Below are 19,778 nucleotides of genomic sequence, written 5' to 3'. Positions count from 1 at the left end.
GCATTCCCCTCACAAAACGCTAGCGGCATAGGTCAGGAATCAGTGGACAACCAAGGCGTACAGCCGAGAGAGGCACAAGTCCAATCCGCCAGAGGTAGGGGAACAGTCTTTAAGATGTTTGACAGTTTTCTCAGCCCCTCACGTACCACAGCCCCTGAGGTGCGGGGTAGTGCCATAAGAAATCCTAAGTTTGCCCAGATGCTCAAGGAGTACCTTGCAGATCGAACAACTGTACTCCGACATTCCTCTGTGTCTTACAATTATTGGGTATCCAAGGTGGACACGTGGCATGAATTGGCTCTCTACGCCTTGGAAGTCCTGGCCTGCCCTGCCACTAGCGTTTTGTCAGAACGTGTTTTTAGTGCCGCAGGTGGAATCATTACAGATAAACGCACCCGCCTGTCAACTGAAAATGCTGACAGGCTGACTCTGATCAAGATGAACAAGGGTTGGATTGTGCCAGACTTCACCACACCACCAGCAAATGAGAGCGGAATTTAAAGTTTGTAACGGGAATTTGCCATGTACTTCCACTTACCCATGGGTACACACTTCTGGACTTTGGATAATCGCGGGACTGCTCCTCCTTCTCCTCATGCGCCACCATGATGACCGTTACAATAGTTAGGCCTTTGTTTCAGGTATACCCCCAGTGGTAAATTTTTTCGCCCATTCTTTCCAGAATGGACATTAAAACGACAGGAGACCCGCTCCTTTGCAATGGGAACAATGTTTTGAGGCCCTCATGCACGTCTCTATCCAGGGACAACGTGGAGCCTCCCAATTTTTGGCTGCCCTGCCTAAGGGCTATACTATAATACACCCACTTCCTGACAATGGACACTTAATGTTTTGAGGCCCTCATGCACGTCTCTATCCAGGGACAACGTGGAGCCTCCCAATTTTTGGCTGCCCTGCCTAAGGGCTATACTACAATAGACCCACTTCCTTACAATGGGCACTTCAGGTTTACAGGCCATCATGCACGTCTCTATCCAGGGACAACGTGGAGCCTCCCAATTTTTGGCTGCCCTGCCTAAGGGCTATACTATAATACACCCACTTCCTGACAATGGAAACTTAATGTTTTGAGGCCCTCATGCACGTCTCTATCCAGGGACAACGTGGAGCCTCCCAATTTTTGGCTGCCCTGCCTAAGGGCTATACTACAATAGACCCACTTCCTTACAATGGGCACTTCAGGTTTACAGGCCATCATGCACGTCTCTATCCAGGGACAACGTGGAGCCTCCCAATTTTTGGCTGCCCTGCCTAAGGGCTATACTACAATAGACCCACTTCCTTACAATGGGCACTTCAGGTTTACAGGCCCTCATGCACGTCTGTATGCAGGGACAACGTGGAGCCTCCCAATTTTTGGCTGCCCTGCCTAAGGGCTATACTACAATAGACCCACTTCCTTACAATGGGCACTTCAGGTTTACAGGCCATCATGCACGTCTCTATCCAGGGACAACGTGGAGCCTCCCAATTTTTGGCTGCCCTGCCTAAGGGCTATACTACAATAGACCCACTTCCTTACAATGGGCACTTCAGGTTTACAGGCCATCATGCATGTCTCTATCCAGGGACAACGTGGAGCCTCCCAATTTTTGGCTGCCCTGCCTAAGGGCTATACTACAATAGACCCACTTCCTTACAATGGGCACTTCAGGTTTACAGGCCCTCATGCACGTCTGTATGCAGGGACAACGTGGAGCCTCCCAATTTTTGGCTGCCCTGCCTAAGGGCTATACTACAATAGACCCACTTCCTTACTATGGGCACTTCAGGTTTACAGGCCCTCATGCACGTCTGTATGCAGGGGCATTGGTGAACCTCCCAATTTTGGACTGCCCTGGCAAAGGAAAATACTACAAAGACTCACTTCCTCAAAATGGGCACATTAGACTCAGAGGCCTTTATGTACGTCTCTTCTCAGGGACATCGGAGTGCCACACAATGTTTTACGTAAAATATTTCATGTATTAATCTCAAAAAGTAACATACATTAGCTCTATCTCACTATTGGGTATGTGCCCTTAACATTTCCGCCATGAAAATTCATTTTGGTGTCATTTTGGAAGGTTTTCTGGTGAGTCCGTAAAAATGGCGTAAAACGCGGACAAAATTGTTCACAGCTGTGACTTTTGAGTGATAAATGCTTCAAGGGGTCTTCCCCATGCTGTTGCCATGTCATTTGAGCACTCTTCTGAGACTTTTGTGCCATTTTTAGGGTTTCTACATGCTGCCGGGGGTCATTTCACAAATACTCGGGTCTCCCATAGGATAACATTGGGCTCGGTGCTCGGGCCGAGTACATGAGTATCTTGGGATGCTCGGCCCGAGCCTCGAGCACCCGAGCTTTTTAGTACTCGCTCATCACTAGTTAATACAAATCCAATACAGTGTCATTCTAACAATCACCACAGGGAATTGGGGGTAGTGTCAGGGCAGGGAGGACTGGTAAGCCCAGGAGGTGGATCCACTGGACCGAGTACCCCACCGGGGGGCAGGGTACACGGCAGCCGGAGCACTGGCGTGGCCGGGACGGGTGTAACCAGGGTCACGGAGTTCTTTAGGATAATACTGGAAACAGGCACAGGTACCCGGTAGCAAAAGACAAACAGTAACAGGGCACAGCACAAGGGGACCTGAGCACCTAGCTCAAAAGACAAACTTCAGGACACGTTGATCAGGCCCCGCCCACATGGAAAGGCAAGTCTTATATACCCAGCACAGCCCTATGTCATTTCCTGCTTCAGGTGTGCTGGGCCTATAAGACCAGGAGAGTGGGCGCGGCCTGGTCCTATACAGAACCATGAGGCCAATACTCAGAGTCAGACTCCTGAGACCAGGAGCAGGACTCAGGGGAGCAGGAGCGGGAGCGGCAGCCATGACTGGTGGACACATGGAGTGGATCAGTGGGTAAGGAGTGGTGCTGGGACACGGGGAGCGTGACAGGTAGTAGGGCACTGGTCACCCTATTACAGACTAACGGAAGATGGGTAAACATAATAGAACAGGATAAAATAAGAATATCTAATAGTCCCAAGGTGCCAAAGGATATTCCTTTAAAAGTTGTCTTTTTCCATAGTATTTAAAAATCAAAACAATAGAAAGACAAAGTAACGTTTCAACCACATCTGGCCTTTTTCAAGCCTCTAAATACAGCTATGTAAGATCTATGTCTATCCCATAGATCTAACAACTCATTTACATACTAGAAAAATGGATATTATTCTGGAATAAAACATTGGTTACTAAGGTATCATTTTATTCAATGGTCTATACTGACACATTCCATTTATGTTACTAGTGACAGCAAGGGAGATGTTCTCGATGAGTTGTGATGGACTAGGGTTACTAATATAGGTTGAGAAGGCGAGACTTACATTTTTGAGACTGAAAATTAATCATATGCCAAATATTAATTTTTACTTTGAAACAAGTAAGCGTGGACAGATTCCCTTAATGGTATATCTGCACGCTGCAGTTGTGTGATAACCACAAAAATGCACTCTGTGGCCAAAGAAATGCATCTTTTGGAAAAAAATGCATGTTTTTGGTGTGTTTTTGATGCATTTTTGGTGCATTTTTGACCATGCGTTTTTGATGCACTTATTATCAATGGGTGCAAAACATAGGGAAAAACGCAAAAAGAATTGAGGTGCTGCATATTGGTTGTCACCAAAAAATTGCAGCCCAACAGCAATGTGAACGCAGCATATCTCAGCCTTTGCTGGGGAAGGAAAAGCACGCAGTACTGGCATGGCTGTGATTGACCACTGTAAGAAAATAAAAATGAAGCAAAAGGGTTAAAGCAGTACATTACAGAGTCCCCACGGCTGCAGTGCTATTTCTGGGTCTGACAAATACATATTCTACTGGTCCACACCTAGTAGAAGCGTGCTAGACACGCAAAACGGCAGTAGTCCGTTCATAGTGCGTCTCTCTTTTTCTCCTGCCTTGCTGGGAATTTTAAAACAGGAGTAAATAAAGTCATGTTTTTTAAGGATTAGGAGTGCCCTTTTAAAATCTTTACCTTCAGTTTTATGTTCAAACATCTTACCTACCCTCATATCTTATGTTCATAGACATTAGCCCCCTAGAGCACCACTGAAGAAACACAGCTAAACTGTTTGTCAAGGTGGAAGCCATCTGTGCCAGAAGGCTTAAAGTATAGGCAGTAGAGATGAGCGATGTTTGAAGTTCGATGTTCACCAATTTCATGTTCGAGTGATTTTGGGGGGGTGCTCGAGATCGAACTCGAGCTTTTTGCTAAAAGTTCGACAGCTCGAGTTACATTCGAGAACTGTTCGATCACCAAAAACGTGGCTTTTTACAGTAAGGCTATGTGCACAAGTTGCTATCTGCATGCGTCCTGCGTCCTCAGCACAATCCTTCTCCCTTTCCTACTCACCTATCACGGGCGTCTCGCTCCACGTCTGTCACAAATCTGCGGCGTCTTTTCCTCTTTAGAAAATGGCTGCCGTTTCATTAGTCAATTAGTCATTCCATGCTTTCCCCGCCCACCGGCACTTATGATTGGTTGCAGTCAGACATGTCCCCAAGCTGAGTGACAGCTGTCTCACTGCAGCCAATCACAGCCGCCGGTGGGCGGGTCTATATCGTGCAGTAAAATAAATAAATAAATTAAAAAAAATGATATTTGATACCAGCCAGGATAAAGCCACATGGCTGGAGGCTGGTATTGTCAGGATGGAGAGCACCACGTTATCAGGAGCCCACTACCCTAACAATATCACCCAGCAGCCGCCCGGAATAGCCCCATCCATTAGGTGCGACAGTCCCAGGGGACTCCACCCAGCTCATCCCGAATTGCCCTGGTGCGGTGGCAATTGGGGTAATAATGAGTTTAATCATGCCAGGTGTCTCCCCGAGATACCTTTCATGATTAAACTGAAAGTTAAAGTAAAGAAACACACACAGCGAAAAATCCTTTATTTTTAATAAAAGACAAAAAACACCCTGGTTCACCCCTTTAATAATCCCAAAAATACCCCTCCAGGTCCGAAGTAATCCACACAGATAAGAATGAAAACAAGGTGCGCATGTGTAGGGTTACAATGAAAGCGGTGAGAACAAATAGTTAAAATTTGCTCACCTTATAAGTAGAGTTGAGCGCGGTTCGCGGTTCGAGGTTCTCCAGTTCTAGGCTCGAGTGATTTTGGGGGCTGTTCGAGATCGAACTAGAACTCGAGCTTTTTGCAAAAGCTCGATAGTTCTAGATACGTTCGAGAACGGTTCTAGCAGCAAAAAGCAGGGCTTTTTACAGCTACAGTGTAGGAGCCATCGCTGGCAGCCTGCCACAAGCTGGTAACCAAGATAAACATCGGGTATCCAAGCAAAGCGCTTTGGTTAGTAACCCGATGTTTATCCTAGTTACGTGCAGGAAGCCCACACTTCCCCGCTCAGCTCGCTCCGCCCCCTCCTGCCCGCGGCATGTACACATACATACACACACACACACACACACACTGCACACACACTCTGCACACCCACTCTACACACATGGTCCCGCTCGGCTTACCTGCGGTGATGAAGTCCCGCCATCCCGACCTCAGCGCTTTCACTGTCCTCCATGACCGCTGCTTGTCACATCACCTCTCGCTTCCGACCCGAGACTGACTAGCGGTGACGTCACGGGCCTCTCGCGATACTTGGTGTGAAGGCGCCGGTCATTGAACTCAGTGACAGGGGCTGTCAGTGTGCTGGAGATCAGCGCAGGTAATGTACCTCGCTGACAGCAGCACTTGTCATCCCCTGCAGTGACCTGGGCTGACCCATTGATGTTAGCTCAGGTCACTGCACTGCTCTCCCAGCCAATGGGGAACATCCTGCTCTTCATTGACTGGGACAATGTGGATCGTCATGGCAACCCCTTGGATTACACCAGACCTGGATTTGTTTTTCTTTCTAATTAATTGGTTAAAGAGGGAATGTTTTGGGGAGTGTTTTTTCAAATAAAAATGTGTTTGTCGTCTATTTTTTTTTATTACTGACTGGGTTGGTGATGTCGGGTATCTGATAGACGACTGACCTCACCAACCCCAGGGCTTGATGCCAGGTGACATTACACATCTGGTATTAACCCCATATATTACCCCGTTTGCCACCGCACCAGGGCGCGGGATGAGCTGGGGCGAAGCACCAGGATTGGCGCATCTAATGGATGCGCCACTTCTGGGGAGGCTGCGGCCTGCTATTTTTAGGCTGGGGAGAGTCCAATAACCATGGACCTCCTTAGTCTGAGAATATCAGACCCCAGCTGTCTGCTTTACCTTGGCTGGTGATCCAATTTTGGGGGACCCCTACGTGGTTTTTTTTTTTAATTATTTATTTAATTTAAAATAACAGCGTGGGGTGCCCTCAGTTTTGGATTACCAGCCAAGGTGAGGTTGCCAGCTGTGGTCTGCAGGCTGCAGCAGTCTGCTTTACCCTAGCTGGCTACAAAAAAAGGGGGAACCCTACATCATTTTTTTTTTATTTTTTTTGGCTAAATACAAAGCTAAGCACCCCTTAGTGCCACATAAAAAAGGCACCAAAGGGTGCAAAATTACAAAATGCAGAAGAGTGGGACATTATGTGTCTTTCTGCCATTATAATGACAGAAAAGACTGATATGAAGTGCACAAGCACAGGAAAATCACCAGAGCGCTCTACGCTTTGAAAAGCAGTAGAAAATGGCACTGGAGTGAACATGTGACCGCCTCATGTAGGATGAAGCTATGGATCCTGGTTAAATTTATGCATTTACCCTCATTCAGTTTTTTTGCAATACACAAAAAAAACGGAAGGCACACAGATGACAAACAGATGACATACGGACCGTCTACGGAACGGAAACGGATGCCACACGGATGAACCCGTGAAAAAAAACGGACTGTTTTTTGCAGACCACAAAAATGGATCGGTCGTGTTAATGTAGCCTTATTCTGATCTGCCGTTTATAAACAGCAGGCAGAAATAAGTGAATAACGCCCCCCAGCGTCAGAAAATCTCCGGGGTTTCAGGGCTAGCTGAGACCCTGGAGATCATGATTCAGGACGGTTTTTCCGGTCCCCGCTCACATGATCACAGGTATACACCGTACACTGATGATCACGTTACAGTAAATGACAGCGCCGGTAAAAAATTATTTATCTCCCATCGGGCATGAACAAACACTTCTCCACTTCTTCTCCACTTCTTCTCCACTTTTTCTCCACTTTTTCTACATTTTTTCTCCACTTTTTCTCCACTTTTTCTCCACTTTTTCTCCATTTTTTCTCCACTTCTTCTCCACTTTTTCTCCATTTTTTCTCCATTTTTTCTCCACTTTTTCTCCACTTTTTCTCCACTTTTTCTCCATTTTTTCTCCACTTTTTCTCCACTTTTTCTCCATTTTTTCTCCACTTTTTCTCCACTTTTTCTCCATTTTTTCTCCACTTTTTCTCCACTTTTTCTCCACTTTTTCTCCACTTTTTCTCCATTTTTTTCTCCACTTTTTCTCCACTTTTTCTCCACTTTTTCTCCATTTTTTCTCCACTTTTTCTCCACTTTTTCCTCCACTTTTTCTCCACTTTTTCTCCACTTTTTCTCCACTTTTTCTCCATTTTTTCTCTACTTTTTCTCCACTTATTCTCCACTTTTTCTACATTTTTTCTCCATTTTTTCTCCACTTTTTCTCCATTTTTTCTCCACTTTTTCTCCACTTTTTCTCCATTTTTTCTCCACTTTTTCTCCACTTTTTCTCCTTTTTTTCTCCACTTTTTCTCCGTTCTTTTTCTATGGTCGGTCTACCCATTAGCTCTGCCATGCATAGTGTAGCTCTACACCTACTGCACATGTTACTTTATGATTGACATCTCTTTCGTACCAGAGCTGTCTAAGCCTACTCTGACCCCATATTTGTCATTACTATATTGTCCTTGTACTGTATTATGACATTGTATCATGTGTTTCATTTCTTGCTGTGTTGCAATTTTTTTGCTGCATCCCAATTGTACCTCTACATTGTTCGAGTTAATGTTATTGTTCTCTCACTCTTATGTGATACTGATTATTGTCATTTTTCATGATTACATGCAGATAAGTCCAATCTGACGAAGGCTCAGGCCGAAACGTCATTTGTAACTTGTTTTGGACAAAAACATATATGCTTATGAAAAAAAAAATTTTCTTAATACGAACCAATAAAGAATGATTTTGCATTACTATCCGTTGTGACTTACTGACTTAGTCTGGGAGATTTAGAGTGCCGAGGTTACTCACTAATTTTATCTATTATTACCTCTGAGCACCTATATACCAGTGAGCAGAGCTTCCTCTACAGTAGTTATCCTGATTAGGCATGCCCTTACCTCATGAGCAGGGCATTGCAGCTTTGGTAGCAACCATTACGACATGGACTCTGCTGCTGTGGACCGGGGAGAGTGAGTGCAGATTTATTGCACCCACACTCCTCACATGAAGGGTCCGCACTCCTAGAAAATGGGGGATACGTTCCCTGCGTGTCTCCCCCCCATATTCTAGACGGTCCAGAGTCGTCGTGGGACCCCTTTATTTTTTTTCTTACAATAAATTGGTGAAAGAGGAAATGTTTTGGGGACTGTTTTTTCAAATAAATTTCTTTTGTCGATTTTTTGTTTTTGTTAGTACTGACAGTTTATGATGTTGGGTATCTAATAGACGCCATGACATCACAAACTGCTGGGCTTGATCTCAGGTGACTTTACAGCTAGTATCAACCCGATTTATTACCCCGTTTGCCACTGCACCAGGGCATGGGATGAGCTGGGGTGAAGCAACAGGATTGCCGCATCTAGTGGATGCGCCACGTCTGGGGTGCCTGCGGCCTGCTATTTTTAGGCTGTGAAGGCCCAATGACTATGGACCTTCCCACCCTGAGAATACCAGACCACAGCTGTCTGCTTTACCTTGGCTGGTGATCCAATTTGGAGGGGACCCTAATTTTTTTGTGTAATTATTAATATTTATAAAATAATTATAAAAAAAGAGCCTGGGGGGACCTCCACATTGGATCCCCAACCACGGTAAAGCTGCCAGCTGTGGTTTTCAGGCTACAGACGTCTGGTTTACCCTAGCTGGCTATCAAAAATGGGGGGACCCAACGTCATTTTTTTTTTAACTATTTTTTAAATAGAAAAAATTAATGGGCTTCCCTGTATTTTGATTGCCAACCAAGGTAACGACAGGCAGATGGGGGTGGCAACCCATAGCTGTCTGCTTTATCTGCGCTGAGAATCAAAAATACCGCGGAGCGCTATGTCATTTTTTTTAAAGATTTATTTTTACAGCACTGTGATGTCCAGCAATCAAAATACAGGGAAGCCCATTTTGTTTTTAGTTATTTAAATAAATAATTAAAAAAAATATATATGGGCTCCCGCTGCATTTTTTGTATTGCTAGCTAAGGGTAATCCAAGCAGCTATTGGCTGCTAACCCCCACTGCTTGGTGTTACCTACACTGGCAATGGAAAATCCAGGGAAGCATTTTTTAATTTTTTGGCCAAAAAACTACAAAAAAAGGATGTGAGCTTCGCCATATTTTTGTATGCTAGCCAGGTATAGCATGCAGCCACGGGCTGCCTCCAACCCCCAGTTGCCTATTTGTACCTGGCTGGGAACCAAAAATATAGGGAAGCCCTTTTTTTTTTAATTATTTCACTTACTTCATGAAATAATTAAAAAACAAATGACGTGGGCTTCGCCCCATTTTTGTGTCCAGCCGGGTACAACTAGGCAGCTGGGGATTGGAATCCGCAGCACAGGTTAGCCCGAGGTTTCTGGGCACCTCTGCTGCGAATTTCAGTCCGCAGCCGTCCCAGAAAATGGCGCTCTAATAGAAGCGCCATCATCTGGCGCTGTATCCAACTCTTCCAACAGCCCTGGAGCCGGGTGGCTTGTTGGGTAATCATGAGTTAATACTGGCTTTGTTTTACTAGCCAGTATTAAGCCAGAGATTCTTAATGTCAGGCACGTTTGACCCGGCCATTAAGAATCTCCAATAAAGGGTTAAAAAAAAGACACCACAAAGAGAAAAAATACTTTAATAGAAATAAATACACAGACACATTAGAGACTCCATCTTTATTACCCCCTGTCAGCCCAATAAATCCCCAATAAACCAGCGCTGATAAGAGGTTTTTAATAGAGGCTTAAATTATAAGCAGCAATTTCAGCGTTCCAAGTGCCTTTAAATGAATTTGAAGAAACTGCACTTCAGGATTGTAGTGAGGATTGTAGTGAGGATGAGGTGCCCCAGCCCATTACTTGATGGGCTGGGGCACCTCATCCTCACTACAATCCTCACTAGTGTAGTAGTAGTGACGATTGTAGTGAGGATGAGGTGCACAGCCCATTACTTGATGGGCTGGGGCACCTCATCCTCACTACAATCCTCACTAGTGTAGTAGTAGTGACGATTGTAGTGAGGATGAGGTGCACCAACCCATTACTTGATGGGCTGGGGCACCTCATCCTCACTACAATCCTCACTAGTGTAGTAGTAGTGACGATTGTAGTGAGGATGAGGTGCACCAGCCCATTACTTGATGGGCTGGGGCACCTCATCCTCACTACAATCCTCACTAGTGTAGTAGTAGTGACGATTGTAGTGAGGATGAGGTGCACCAGCCCATTACTTGATGGGTTGGGGCACCTCATCCTCACTACAATCCTCACTAGTGTAGTAGTAGTGACGATTGTAGTGAGGATGAGGTGCACCAGCCCATCACTTGATGGGCTGGGGCACCTCATCCTCACTACAATCCTCACTACAATCGGGAAGCAGCGTGCAGTCTTCACTCCGTGAGTGATCAGTGCTGCTAGAGGTAACAGCGGTAACGCTGACAGACGCGTTACCATAGCAACGGTGCTCCCGGAGCCGCGGTTAGCGGTGACGTCACCGCTAACTGCGTTGCTATGGCAACGGTGATCTCCATTAATGACCGGCTGTGTCAGCCGGTCCCTAACGGAATGGGGAGTGACCGTGTGCTAGAGCATATCGCCGGTACACGGCGATACACAAATGTGCACCGTGTACCGGAGAGATGCACTCGCAGGTCCTATATGACGTGTCATAGTCATGTGACCAGTCTGTAGCCAATGAGATAATAGCCACGTGACTGGTCACATGGCTATTTTGACATCACGATAGGTCCTGCTTCTCTGCTGGCAGTGCCGGTCACCGGGAGGATTCAGCGATCATCGGATGGAATAGTGGCAGGAGACAGAGTGCAGGAGGGATCGCGGGGACCGGTAAGTGTTATGGCAATGTTTATTAACTGTTTGTGTACATTTATCATGCATTTTTATGTGTTTGTGATTGCCTCCCATTATAGCCTATTGGTTCGAGTTTGGTTCGTCGAACGTTCGACGAACCGAACTCGAACGGGACTCCCGTTCGGCGAACCGACCTCGAGCCGAACCGCGACCGGTTCGCTCATCTCTACTTATAAGTAGAGATGAGCGAACCGGTCCCGGTTCGGCTCGAGGCCGGTTCGCCGAATGGGGGTCCCGTTCGAGTTCGGTTCGTCGAACGTTCGACGAACCGAACTCGAACGTATAGGCTAGAATGGGAGGCAATCACAAACACATAAAAATGCATGATAAATGTACACAAACCGTTAATAAACATTGCCATAACACTTACCGGTCCTCGCGATCCCTTCTGCACTCTGTCTCCTGCCGCTATTCCATCCGATGATCGCTGAATCTTCCCGGTGACCTGCACTGCCAGCAGAGATGCAGGACCTATCGTGACGTCAAAATAGCCATGTGACCAGTCATGTGGCTATTATCTCATTGGCTACAGACTGGTCACATGACTATGACACGTCATGTAGGACCTGCGAGTGCATCTCTCCGGTACACGGTGCACATATGTGTATCGCCGTGTACCGGCGACATGCGCTAGCACACGGTCGACTCCCCGTTCCGTTAGGGACCGGCTGACACAGCCGGTCATTAACGGAGATCACCGTTGCCATAGCAACGCAGTTAGCGGTGACGTCACCGCTAACCGCGGCTCCGAGAGCACCGTTGCTATGGTAACGCGTCTGTCAGCATTACCGCTAGCAGCCAGCAGTGATCACTCACGGAGTGAAGGCTGCACGCTGCTACACGATTGTAGTGAGCATTGTAGTGAGGATGGAGGTTCCCCAGCCCCAAGTGATGAGCTGGTGAATCTCATCCTTCCTCACTACAATCGTCACTACTACTACACTAGTGATGATTGTAGTGAGGATGGAGGTTCCCCAGCCCCAAGTGATGAGCTGGTGAATCTTATCCTCACTACAATCGTCACTACTACTACACTAGAAAGAAAGAAGACAGAAGAGCAGGATCATGCAGGGCTGACAGGGGGTAATAAAGATGGAGTCTCTATTGTGTCTGTGTATTTATTTCTATTAAAGTATTTTTTCTCTGTGTGGTGTCTTTTTTTTAACCCTTTATTGGAGATTCTTAATGACCGGGTCAAACGTGCCTGACATTAAGAATCTCTGGCTTAATACTGGCTGGTAAAACAAAGCCAGTATTAACTCATGATTACCCAACAAGCCACCCGGCTCCAGGGCTGTTGGAAGAGTTGGATACAGAGCCAGATGATGGCGCTTCTATGAGAGCGCCATTTTCTGGGACGGCTGCGGACTGAAATCCGCAGCAGAGGCGCCCACAAACCTTGGGCTAACCTGTGCTGCGGATTCCAATCCCCAGCTGCCTAGTTGTACCCGGCTGGACACAAAAATGGGGCGAAGCCCACGTCATTTGTTTTTTAATTATTTCATGAAATAAGTGAAATAATTAAAAAAAAACGGGCTTCCCTATATTTTTGGTTCCCAGCCGGGTACAAATAGGCAACTGGGGGTTGGAGGCAGCCCGTGGCTGCCAGCTGTACCTGGCTAGCATACAAAAATATGGCGAAGCCCACGTCATTTTTTTCGTGGGCAAAAAACTTCTGCATACAGTCCTGGATGGAGTATGCTGAGCCTTGTAGTTCTGCAGCTGCTGTCTGCTCTTCTCCATACAGACAGACAGCAGCTGCAGAACTACAAGGCTCAGCATACTCCATCCAGGACTGTATGCAGAAGTTTTTTGCCCCCTGAAAAAATTATGTGGGCTTCGCCATATTTTTGTATGCTAGCCAGGTACAGCAGGCAGGTACGGCTGCCCCCAACCCCCAGTTGCCTATTTGTACCCGGCTGGGAACCAAAAATAAAGGGAAGCCCTTTTTTTATTATTTCATGAATTTCATGAAATAATTAGAAAACAAATGACGTAGGCTTTGCCCCATTTTTGTGTCCAGCCAGGTACAACTAGGCAGCTGGGGATTGGAATCCGCACCACAGGTTGGCCTGAGCTTTCTGGGCCCCACTGCTGCGAATTGCAGTCTGCAGCCACCTCAGAAAATGGCATTTTCATAGAAGCGCCATCTTCTGGCGCTGTATCCAACTCTTCCAGCACCTGCCTGCTATACCTGGCTAGCATACAAAAATATGGCGAAGCTCACGTCCTTTTTTTGTAGTTTTTTGGCAAAAAAAATAAAAAATGCTTCCCTGGATTTTCCATTGCCAGTGAAGGTAACACCAAGCAGTGGGGGTTAGCAGCCAGTAGCTGCTTGGATTACCCTTAGCTAGCAATACAAAAAATGCAGCGGGAGCCCATATATATTTTTTTTAATTATTTATTTAAATAACTAAAAATAAAATGGGCTTCCCTGTATTTTGATTGCTGGACATCACAGTGCTGTAAAAATAAATCTTTAAAAAAATGACGTAGCGCTCCGCGGTATTTTTGATTCTCAGCGCAGATAAAGCAGACAGCTATGGGTTGCCACCCCCATCTGCCTGCCGTTACCTTGGTTGGCAATCAAAATACAGGGAAGCCCATTAATTTTTTCTATTTAAAAAATAGTTAAAAAAAAAAATGACGTTGGGTCCCCCCATTTTTGATAGCCAGCTAGGGTAAAGCAGACGGCTGTAGCCTGAAAACCACAGCTGGCAGCTTTAACGTGGTTGGGGATCCAATGTGGAGGTCCCCTCAGGCTCTTTTTTATAATTATTGTATAAATATTAATAATTACACAATAAAAGTAGGGTCCCCCCCAAATTGGATCACCAGCCAAGGTAAAGCGGACAGCTGTGGTCTGGTATTCTCAGGGTGGGAAGGTCCATAGTTATTGGGCCTATATAGGTTATACAGCCTAAAAATAGCAGGCCGCAGGCACCCCAGACGTGGCGCATCCACTAGATGCGCCAATCCTGGCGCTTCACCCCAGCTCATCCCGTGCCCTGGTGCAGTGGCAAACGGGGTAATAAATCGGGTTGATACTAGCTGTAAAGTAACCTGAGATCAAGCCCAGCAGTTTGTGATGTCATGGCGTCTATTAGATACTCAACATCATAAACTGTCAGTACTAACAAAAAAAAAAAAATCGACAAAAGAAATTTATTTGAAAAAACAGTCCCCAAAACATTTCCTCTTTCACCAATTTATTGTAAGAAAAAAAATAAAGGGGTCCCACGACGACTCTGGACCGTCTAGAATATGGGGGGGAGACACTCAGGGAACGTATCCCCCATTTTCTAGGAGTGCGGACCCTTCATGTGAGGAGTGTGGGTGCAATGAATCTGCACTCACTCTCCCCGGGTCCACAGCAGCAGAGTCCATGTCGTAATGATTGCTACCAAAGCTGCAATGCCCTGCTCATGAGGTAAGGGCATGCCTAATCAGGAGAACTACTGTAGAGGAAACTCTGCTCACTGGTATATAGGTGCTCAGAGGTAATAATAGATAAAATTAGTGAGTAACCTCGGCACTCTAAATCTCCCAGACTAAGTCAGTAAGTCACAATGGATAGTAATGCAAAATCACTCTTTATTGGTCCATATTAAGAATAAAAAAATATTCATAAGCATATATGTTTTTGTCCAAAACAAGTTACAAATGACGTTTCGGCCTGAGCCTTCGTCAGATTGGACTTATCTGCATGTAATCATGAAAAATGACAATAATCAGTATCACATAAGAGTGAGAGAACAATAACATAAACTCGAACAATGTAGAGGTACAATTGGGATGCAGCAAAAAAATTGCAACACAGCAAGAAATGAAACACATGATACAAATGTCATAATACAGTACAAGGACAATATAGTAATGACAAATATGGGGTCAGAGTAGACTTAGACAGCTCTGGTACGAAAGAGATGTTAATCATAAAGTAACATGTGCAGTAGGTGTACAGCTACAGTATGCATGGCAGAGCTAATGGGTAGACCGACCATAGAAAAAGAACGGAGAAAAAGTGGAGAAAAAGTGGAGAAAAAGTGGAGAAAAAGTGGAGCATAAGAGGAGAAAAAGTGGAGAAAAAGTGGAGAAAAAGTGGAGCATAAGAGGAGAAAAAGTGGAGAAAAAAGTGGAGAAAAAGTGGAGAAAAAGTGGAGAAAAAGTGGAGATTAAGAGGAGAAAAAGTGGAGAAAAAGTGGAGCACAAGAGGAGAAAAAGTGGAGAAAAAGTGGAGAAAAAGTGGAGAAAAAGTGGAGCATAAGAGGAGAAAAAGTGGAGAAAAAAGTAGAGAAAAAGTGGAGCATAAGAGGAGAAAAAGTGGAGAAAACGTGGAGAAAAAGTGGAGCATAAGAGGAGAAAAAGTGGAGAAAAAAGTGGAGAAAAAGTGGAGAAAAAAGTGGAGAAAAAGTGGAGAAAAAGTGGAGAAAAAGTGGAGATTAAGAGGAGAAAAAGTGGAGAAAAAGTGGAGCATAAGAGGAGAAAAAGTGGAGAAAAAGTGGAGAAAAAGTGAAGCATAAGAGGAGAAAAAGTGGAGAAAAAAGTGGAGAAAAAGTGGAGCATAAGAGGAGAAAAAGTGGAGAAAAAGTGGAGAAAAAGTGGAGAAAAAGTGGAGCATAAGGGGAGAAAAAGTGGAGAAAAAGTGGAGCATAAGAGGAGAAAAAGTGGAGAAAAAGTGGAGAAAAAGTGGAGAAAAAGTGGAGCACAAGAGGAGAAAAAGTGGAGAAAAAAGTGGAGAAAAAGTGGAGAAAAAGTGGAGCATAAGAGGAGAAAAAGTGGAGAAAAAGTGGAGAAAAAGTGGAGAAAAAGTGGAGCATAAGAGGAGAAAAAGTGGAGAAAAAGTGGAGAAAAAGTGGAGCATAAGAGGAGAAAAAGTGGAGATTAAGAGGAGAAAAAGTGGAGAAAAAGTGGAGCATAAGAGGAGAAAACGTGGAGATTAAGAGGAGAAAAAGTGGAGAAAAAGTGGAGCATAAGAGGAGAAAAAGTGGAGAAAAAGTGGAGAAAAAATGGAGAAAAAGTGGAGAAAAAGTAAAGCATAAGAGAAGAAAAAGTGGAGAAAAAAGTGGAGAAAAAGTGGAGAAAAAGTGGAGAAAAAGTGGAGATTAAGAGGAGAAAAAGTGGAGAAAAATTGGAGCATAAGAGGAGAAAAAGTGGAGATAAAGTGGAGAAAAAGTGGAGCATAAGAGGAGAAAAAGTGGAGAAAAAAGTGGAGAAAAAGTGGAGAAAAAAGTGGAGAAAAAGTGGAGAAAAAGTGGAAAAAAAGTGGAGAAAAAGTGGAGAAAAAGTGGAGATTAAGAGGAGAAAAAGTGGGGAAAAAGTGGAGCATAAGAGGAGAAAAAGTGGAGATTAAGAGGAGAAAAAGTGGAGAAAAAGTGGAGCAAAAGAGGAGAAAAAGTGGAGAAAAAGTGGAGAAAAAGTGGAGCATAAGAGGAGAAAAAGTGGAGATTAAGAGGAGAAAAAGTGGAGAAAAAGTGGAGCATAAGAGGAGAAAAAGTGGAGAAAGAGTGGAGAAAAAGTGGAGAAAAAGTGGAGAAAAAAGTGGAGAAAGAGTGGAGAAAAAGTGGAGAAAAAGTGGAGATTAAAAGGAGAAAAAGTGGAGAAAAAGTGGAGCATAAGAGGAGAAAAAGTGGAGAAAAAAGTGGAGAAAAAGTGGAGCATAAGAGGAGAAAAAGTGGAGAAAAAGTGGAGAAAAAGTGGAGAAAAAGTGGAGCATAAGAGGAGAAAAAGTGGAGAAAAAGTGGAGAAAAAGTGGAGCATAAGAGGAGAAAAAGTGGAGATTAAGAGGAGAAAAAGTGGAGAAAAAGTGGAGCATAAGAGGAGAAAAAGTGGAGATTAAGAGGAGAAAAAGTGGAGAAAAAGTGGAGCATAAGAGGAGAAAAAGTGGAGAAAAAGTGGAGAAAAAGTGGAGAAAAAGTGGAGCATAAGAGAAGAAAAAGTGGAGAAAAAAGTGGAGAAAAAGTGGAGAAAAAGTGGAAAAAAAGTGGAGATTAAGAGGAGAAAAAGTGGAGAAAAATTGGAGCATAAGAGGAGAAAAAGTGGAGAAAAAGTGGAGAAAAAGTGGAGCATAAGAGGAGAAAAAGTGGAGAAAAAAGTGGAGAAAAAGTGGAGAAAAAAGTGGAGAAAAAGTGGAGAAAAAGTGGAAAAAAAGTGGAGAAAAAGTGGAGAAAAAGTGGAGATTAAGAAGAGAAAAAGTGGAGAAAAAGTGGAGCATAAGAGGAGAAAAAGTGTAGATTAAGAGGAGAAAAAGTGGAGAAAAAGTGGAGCATAAGAGGAGAAAAAGTGGAGAAAAAGTGGAGCATAAGAGGAGAAAAAGTGGAGATTAAGAGGAGAAAAAGTGGAGAAAAAGTGGAGCATAAGAGGAGAAAAAGTGGAGAAAAAGTGGAGAAAAAGTGGAGCATAAGAGGAGAAAAAGTGGAGAAAAAAGTGGAGAAAGAGTGGAGAAAAAGTGGAGAAAAAGTGGAGATTAAAAGGAGAAAAAGTGGAGAAAAAGTGGAGCATAAGAGGAGAAAAAGTGGAGAAAAAAGTGGAGAAAAAAGTGGAGAAAAAGTGGAGAAAAAAATGGAGAAAAAGTGGAGCACCCTTTGGTACCTTTCATGTGGCACTAAGGGGTGCTTAGTTTTGTATTTAGCCAAAAAAATGAAAAAAAAATGACGTAGGGTTCCACCTAGTTTTGTAGCCAGCTAGGGTAAAGCAGACGGCTGCAGCCTGCAGACCACAGCTGGCAACCTCACCTTGGCTGGTAATCCAAAACTGAGGGCACCCCACGCTGTTATTTTAAATTAAATAAATAATTTAAAAAAAAAACACGTAGGGGTCCCCCAAAATTGGATCACCAGCCAAGGTAAAGCAGACAGCTGGGGCCTGATATTCTCAGACTAGGGAGGTCCATGGTTATTGGAATCTTCCCAGCCTAAAAATAGCAGGCCGCAGCCGCCCCAGAAGTGGCGCATCCATTAGATGCGCCAATCCTGGTGCTTCGCCCCAGCTCATCCCGCGCCCTGGTGCGGTGGCAAACGGGGTAATATATGGGGTTAATACCAGATGTGTAATGTCACCTGGCATCAAGCCCTGGGGTTGGTGAGGTCAGGCGTCTATCAGATACCCGACATCACCAACCCAGTCAGTAATAAAAAAAAATAGACGACAAACACATTTTTATTTGAAAAAACACTCCCCAAAACATTCCCTCTTTAACCAATTTATTAGATTGAAAAACAAATCCAGGTCTGGTGTAATCCAAGGGGTTGCCATGACGACCCACACTGTCCCAGTCAATGAAGAGCAGGATGTTCCCCATTGGCTGGGAGAGCAATGCAGTGACCTGAGCTAACATCAATGGGTCAGCAAGGTCACTGCAGGGGGGTGACAAGTGCTGCTGTCAGCGAGGTACATTACCTGCGCTGATCTCCAGCACTGCCGACAGCCCCTGTCACTGAGGTCAATGACCGGCGCCTTCACATCAAGTATCGTGAGAGGTCCGTGACGTCACCGCCAGTGTCAGTCTCGGGTCGGAAGCGATAGGTGATGTGACAAGCGGCGGCCAAGGAGGACAGTGACAGCGCTGAGGTCGGGACTTCATCACTGCAGGTAAGCCGAGCGGGGGGGGGGGTGTGTGAGAGTGTGTGTGTGTGTGCGTGTGTGTACATGTGTGTATATGTATGTATACATGCCGCGGGCAGGAGGGGGCGGAGCGAGCTGAGCAGGAAGTGTGGGCTTCCTGCACGTAACTAAGATAAACATCGGGTTACTAACCAAAGCGCTTTGCTTGGATACCCGATGTTTATCTTGGTTACCAGCTTGTGGCAGGCTGCCAGCGATGGCTCCTGCACACTGTAGCTGGGAGGGGGGGGGGGGGGTGTGCGTGAGTGAGAGTGTGTGTGTGTGTGTATATGTATGTATACATGCCGCGGGCAGGAGGGGGCGGAGTGAGCTGAGCGGGAAGTGTGGGCTTCCTGCACGTAACTAAGATAAACATCGGGTTACTAACCAAAGCGCTTTGCTTGGATACCCGATGTTTATCTTGGTTACCAGCTTCTGGCAGGCTGCCAGCGATGGCTCCTGCACACTGCAGCTGTAAAAAGCCCTGCTTTTTGCTGCTAGAACCGTTCTCGAACGTATCTAGAACTATCGAGCTTTTGCAAAAAGCTCGAGTTCTAGTTCGATCTCGAACAGCCCCAAAAATCACTCGAGCTTAGAACTGGAGAACCTCGAACCGCGAACCGCACTCAACTCTACTTATAAGGTTGGGCAGTCCCCCCACAAACCCGGTAAAAGACGTGAGTGTAATTATACTTGCGCTGTTGGAGACTGAATCCAGGAGATGCTTCCAGGAGATAAGCCACTTGTGCTGACATGCCAGGCAGGGACAAGGTCTCCTGTAGCCGGGGAGTTTCTCCAAAGGAGCCTTCCAAGAGGAAAACCTCCTGTGCGGACGGTCCGCAGGAGTCACTGGGCATCAGAGTTT

Source organism: Anomaloglossus baeobatrachus, chromosome 1, assembly GCF_048569485.1.
Source record: "Anomaloglossus baeobatrachus isolate aAnoBae1 chromosome 1, aAnoBae1.hap1, whole genome shotgun sequence".
Lineage (NCBI taxonomy): Eukaryota > Metazoa > Chordata > Amphibia > Anura > Aromobatidae > Anomaloglossus > Anomaloglossus baeobatrachus.
Note: the sequence above shows the minus strand (reverse complement) of the source record.